At 37.1% G+C, this 6,824-nt stretch overlaps 1 long non-coding RNA gene across 1 annotated transcript; it reads left to right on the forward strand.

Moving 5' to 3' along the window:
• The first annotated feature begins 3,828 nt into the window (after positions 1 to 3,828).
• Positions 3,829 to 5,879, forward strand: LOC123754228 (uncharacterized). Its single transcript, XR_006772363.2, has 2 exons — positions 3,829 to 3,909; positions 5,099 to 5,879. It is a non-coding gene; the product is annotated as an uncharacterized lncRNA (long non-coding RNA).
• Positions 5,880 to 6,824: the final 945 nt, after the last annotated feature.

Genomic DNA, 6,824 nt, shown 5'->3' on the forward strand with positions numbered 1-6,824 from the left:
TTTTAATTATTTTTAGCGATTTTATTTTTGGAAAAAGATCAAATTATTTTTAGGAAATCGATAAATATCTGTACGGAACTAATGTTAAAGTGTAAAGCAAGTTATTATGTAGCAGTAAGTAAGGAATGTCTCAGAAAAACTTCAAGCCTAGCAGGGATAGAAAAGAAACTATAATTGCTTTGTAAAAGTAAAGCATAAGAAAAGATGACGTTTTTGTCTCTCAACATCGTTTTAACACTGTGCTCTTTTATTACAGACAATTATGACGGGAGAGAGAGAGAGAGAGAGAGAGAGAGAGAGAGAGAGAGAGAGAGAGAGAGAGAGAGAGAGAGAGAGAGAGAGAGAGAGAGAGAGAGAGAGAGAGAGAATAATGAAGGCAGGTAGAAGGTAGGGCGTGTTATGACAAAGTAAACAATAGAGGAAGTACGGATCATAGCGAGGTCGTGCCGTTGTGTGGGCGAGGCGTAGGTGTTAGCCATGCTAGGGGCCAGGCCATACTTGCTGTTCCAATCGAAGGACAGAGAGAGAGAGAGGAAATGAAATGAAGGAATTATAAAGGAACGAGGATTAAATGTGACTGTGAGCTTGCAAAATAAAAAGAACTGAGACTAAATAATAGAAAGCAAAGAAATGGACCTACGAAGAGCGACTAATTAAGGTATACCCTAAGTGACAACTGAGTACCAGTCAGGGAGGAATGACGGGATGACACAGCCCAAAAGGACAAGAAGGGAACTGAATTATTGTCACCAGGTGCGGAGAGTGAGAGAAGAACGTCTTCCCTTGCGACCTTCCCTTGACTGTAAGGAACAGAGAAGTGCGAGAGTAAAGAGTACGGCTTAAAGAAAGACAAATATGAACGAGAAGCTAATTTGCCTAGGTCTTAAAACAATTATGTCTTCCTGTAGTGAAGAATTAAAGTCGAGTGGTGGAAAAATTAACTCGAGGGAAATAGAATTCCTCCTTAACAGAAAAGCATCTAGACAATAAACTCCACGAATTGTGACTCCTTCATCACTTTTTTTTATCATACATGGCCCCAATTGACACGATATTCTGTAAAACAAATTTTAATTTATTTATATTACAATTTACAACTATAATGAGATCTATTATCAAAGACAAGAAACATAACTAATAATTTAAATTATTATATAATTAGGATTCTTAAAATCCTAAGGAAAACTAATATAAACTAATTATAGCATGAAATTAAATAAATTTACAGCTTTAGCATTTTACATCAAATATGTAAAATGCTGAGAATCACAAAGCCTGGGTTAAAATCGACCTTAACAAAACTAATCAAACATGAATCTGATTTCAACAAGGTCTAATATTTTTTTAAAGTGTATGTTTAATAATAACATCAAATATTGATGTTGAGGGCATCCCTGGTTTTTCTGCTGATGAGCTGTTTTATTTTATTCAATAGGATCTTCCTTGCATCGATCATACTTAGGATGTACTTCCCTAAAATGAAACTGGTATTTCTGACAACGATTGAGCGGCAACTGACAAAAGAATAATTAAACAAAAATTATGCTGTTTACTGAATTGGTTATTCCTATCACACGAAGGAAATCCTTCGTGTTAAAATTTTATCCATAAGTGAAGGTGTGGACTTCAGGCCAGATGGGATATATATCGCTTTTAATTATATCAAATATCTTGGAAGTATCAAACAACAGACAGGGAATATAGGTCTCATGCGAGATGTTCTTCTGAATAGTGTCCGCTGAAAAGAAGCTATATTGCGTTTTAGAGTAACCAATTTAGACTTCAAATTTATAATCTGTAGTATCTAGCTCGTCATCTATAAAGTCCACGAACAACATAGTCAAATATGTTGTTTAATAATGTCTTTTGGGGAATGGTTCTATCGTTATCAGGGGACATAGTTGTTAAACACTGTCTTTGTTATGAGAAAATATACTGAGATATTCATCTCAAATCCCAGGGTAGTATGGGAGAGACAGCCTGAAACACGCGGATAGATACAGGTGCAGTTTCAAGTTTCATGTTGTCAGAGTAAGTGTTAAAGAAACTATCATAATTATGTTAGTAATATTAACAATATTTTCAACCATTACTGGGGTTACAGTATGAAGGTGTTTGAAACTAAGGGAAAGATGTATACATGTTTCACAGACAGCTGTAGTTTTTTACAGTTTCAATCTCATCTCTCCTATACATTATACTGCAGAACAGGAGTGATTATTTCTTCGATAACATTGAAGTGTCCTGAGGAATCAACAAAGAAATCCAAAGTTCTTTCGTGGAAACTTAGCATTTTTTTTTATTTTAATCAGACAACGCTTAAATCATGTTTTTGAAAGGCTAAAACCCACTTTTTTCCTCACAATATGATATTTCTCTTTCTTAATCCATTTAATTACATGATAAAACTGACCCCAATTTCATCGTCTGGTCTGGGGTAGCTGGCTTCTCTGGAACACCCCGAACATTTCCATTATTAACACAATAAGGTGAATCTATTTTAGAATTCCCTAACGTATTGTTCATTTCAACCAGGTAAACCTCTTTTAATAGTTTTAAGAGGAATATGTTTTACTGTCTGATGCTAAATTCAAATTCGTGCAGGAAATTGCATTCGTTGTAATATGAATATTATCAAATTCACCATTAAAAGAGGCACTGAGCTTTTTGGGTCATAAACAGTGTCCTTCTTCTTGTTTGGAGGTTTTCTAGAGAAGATACAGTCACCTCTGCCGGCAGCAATTTGTGGGTGACGTACATTAAAGGTAACTATGACAGTAAGATGACCGGAAATGTTATGAACATCACTAGTAGGCTAATACCTGGAAATGTTTCCATTTAGACCATCATCATTGAAAAAATTACCAATATTTACTGGTTTTCTCCATTTCGGGCAACACAGCAGAAAGGGTTTTAAACTTAGTTCTTATCTATAGCAACCAATATTGAGCCATTGGAGGGTACATTGGAGGGTACTGAGATGAATTGCTTAATTGCTGAATTTATTCCTCTGAAACATGACGTACCTGGATCACTACATCGGTGAGCATCACCCGCATTGATGAGCAGCACCCGCATCGGTGAGCATCACCCGCATTGATGAGCAGCACCCACATCGGTGAGCATCACCCGCATTGATGAGCAGCACCCGCATCGGTGAGCATCACCCGCATTGATGAGCAGCACCCACATCGGTGAGCATCACCCGCATTGATGAGCAGCACCCGCATTGATGAGCATCACCCGCATTGGTAAGCAGCACCCGCATCGGTGAGCAGCACCCGCATCCTGAGCAGCACCCGCATCGGTGAGCATCACCTGCATTGATGAGCATCACCCACATCGGTGAGCATCACCCGCATCGGTGAGCAGCACCCGCATCCTGAGCAGCACCCGCATCGGCGAGCAGCACCCGCATTGTCCAATTATATAGACTCATTGTTCCCCAACAAGTGGGCAGGATTGAGACACGGTTTTGGGCTATATTATTGTTAGAGGATGGACGGGAGGGAGATAATACGGACGTCTCTCTCTTCATAAATTCTGAAGCTTTATGGAGAGAGAGACGGCACTGACCGAAGCGTAATAGCTTGAGGCGGTATGATGTGAAAAAATAGGGAGGAGATACTCACCAATAATGAAAAAAGTCAGGAAGCTTCTTAAAGTTTTGAAAGAGGGAATATGATCCAGGAAGACGGAAACGTTATGGGCGCCCCTTAGCAGGCGTACAGGGGGTCGTGTGTTGGTGTGATGCCAGAGGTGGTCCTAGTAGAGTGGGCGGCCGCCAGTATAAAAAGTCCCACCTTGCTGACCTCAGCATCATTCTGCCTGTGAGCTTCGCCTGCTGTGCTCGTCTGGGAAAATCTCGCTGTTAGTAATTGCATCTGAAGTGGTATTTTTACTATTAAGGTACGTTGTGATAATTGGGTTATCAGAGAATATCTATTGTTTATTTTTTTGTATTTTGTGTACTGAAAAATTTAAAGGAGTTTATGTTTTCATATCATTTGGATTGAAGTTTAATGTGAAGCTTTACTTTCGTTTTCCATTATTGAATGCTTCTGGATTTTTTTTAATGCGTCATTAAGTTATCAACTTTATACACTTAATATTTGTGCATTTCTTGATAAACTTTTTGATAACTTGTATTTTTTAATAAAAAAAAATTGCTAAATTTTGAGGAAACAAATTATTTGGGCACTTTACATAATTTTATTATGTCGGTGCATGAAGGCGTACCTTATTTATCTACTTATCTAGTTTGTGAGTAAGCTTGTGTTAAATACGAATTTAATAACCTTCAAAAGTTCATTAGCTTAAGCTGAACACCATATTTTTATTACGTTTATTCTAATTAAATAAAAAAATGTAATTTAGTCATTATCAAATGATAATAAATAATATATATATGTATATATATATATATATATATATATATATATATATATATATATATATATATATATATATATATATATATATATAAATATATATATATATATATATATATATATATATATATATATATATATATATATATATATATATATATATATATATATATACATACATACATATATATACTGAATTTTTTATATATATAATAAAAAATCCAAATCCCTAAAAATTCTCTGGTAGTTAACACTACGAAATACTCTCGCTTGTGGCTATATATTAACTACGAATTTAATCTAGTCCTGGACATGTGTTTAGTACTAAGGAATATTGGGGATTATGCAGTACGTTTTTGTTTTAGGCTTTAATACCGCTTCGACGCTAAAGAAGTATTCATCACGTTTTAGTTTACTCACACTAGTATGGGTGAATATGGCTGGCAAATCGTGGTTCAGATTCTCCGTGAACAGCAAAAGGTTCTTGATACTTCAAATTCAAATTTTTATTCAGGTAAAAGTACATGCCTAGATGAAGAGTTACAAACATAATGTTTGATTTATTGATAGAGCTAGTACATACAATGCCTAAAGCCACTATCACGTATAGCGTTTCGGGCACTTTTCATGCTCGGAGTCTAACCATGATACTTATTTCATTATCAACGAATTACGCGGTAACTAAACAATCCCTGTTCCCCTTACAGAGTGAGCGTGATGAAGCTGTCTCTCCTGGTTGTGTTGCTGACACTCAGCCTGGCATTGGCTGACGACAACGACTCTAAAAACCCGCAATCACGTTTTTTTCTGGATCCCCTCGGCTTGTTTAAGCCATGGCCTTTAGGTGTCCCTACATTACCTACCTTACCTGGATTTCCCTCATTTCCGAAATTCCCCTTTTTCCCCTTTTTCCCTGGATTCCCGGGACTACCGAAGCCTCCCTTCCTGGACAGTAATAACCAGTATCCAAGCGTCGGTACAGGTAATCCTGGCGTTTCACCTGGTTTGGGTACCTATCCAGGGTATGTAGGAAAGCCTGTTGGAACCGGATTTGGGACGCCATCACTAAGCCCTTCAGGATAACGCACACTCTGCTCCATATCTGAGTGGCACAGCGGAGAGAGTCGAGCCTGGAGAGAGGTCGACCGTGAACCTTAAGACTGGCTCGCATTGCACATATCATTCATCAGCCATTTCCTCTCACAGTTTCTTCACTATTTATCAAGTTCAACCTGATAACTTCTGTGGATTAAATACTTGTATATCTATCTAATTTATTTACAATTTGTTACTTGTTAGCACTGTGTGTTCCCTTGATTCTCTGCCCTTTAAATATGGATAAATCTTAGTAGTCTCCGTCACAACAGTGTCACTATCGTTCACTCTCTGGTTGGACCAGTATGTCTAGTCAAGAACTCATTTGGACCTTCGTAAACACCTGTGACTCTAGTGCTCTCTTGTGTAAATATATTTGAGCGTTACAGTCGAGTGGCTTTTTTATTTCCCTGTCGACACTTTAGGATGTGGAACTGGAAAACGACGCTTTTTAAAAGCGCCACGAGAAAATTATAGTGCACTGAAATCTTCCATCGCAATTTTAAAGTAATGATTACACATCATAGCTGTAGAACAGAAGCGGAAGATCATATCAGTTGAGCTCTCATAAATAATATATTTTTCCAACAATAATATTCCAGTTCCCAAAGAGGATACTTGTTGATGGACCGTTTAAGGAAGATTAAGAACAAGTATCTCCTATATGAGAAAAAGTGTAGCTCTTTATATAAAACATGTATTCAGCTTTGCTCCTGTTATCATCTGATAAGAGGTTCCAAAGGTTAACCATTCGATTGACTGAAAGATGTTTATCATGGGAAAAATTCCCGAAATTTTCTGAATAAAATGTGCCATATTCATTGATCTTTTTAAATACATTCATTGTGTAACCTCTTAATATTAGTCTCCAGGCATGGGATTCAAACTCCAGAATTGTGAAGAGCAAGATGAATAACCCCAAAGCTCTGCAATGCACTGAATATTGTATATGGTAGCACATATTGAAACATGGTTGAATATCGACTCAAGCTCTTATTGGTCGAGTATCAGCTCCACAGATATAAGCACTTTCATGTTGCTGGATCATATAGAATAAGAGGTGGAGTTTCTTTCTATGTAACATAAAAAGAAAAAGAGGGTGAGAGTGGGCAATGGAAAATGAAAGGAAATGGGATGGAAGATTGGGTGAAGGGACAGTGGGGAGGAGGGATAGAGGGGGAGTGGGCAGGGGAATGAGAGAGGAGGGGGAAAGGCGAGAAGTGCATGATGAATAATTTGTTAGCCAAGTGATTCATTATTGAATATTTAATAATTAATGTGTATATTTGATCTGAGTATCAAAAGTGCTGAGAATTGAAAATTATTTTCCAGTATATT

Source organism: Procambarus clarkii, chromosome 18, assembly GCF_040958095.1.
Source record: "Procambarus clarkii isolate CNS0578487 chromosome 18, FALCON_Pclarkii_2.0, whole genome shotgun sequence".
NCBI lineage: Eukaryota > Metazoa > Arthropoda > Malacostraca > Decapoda > Cambaridae > Procambarus > Procambarus clarkii.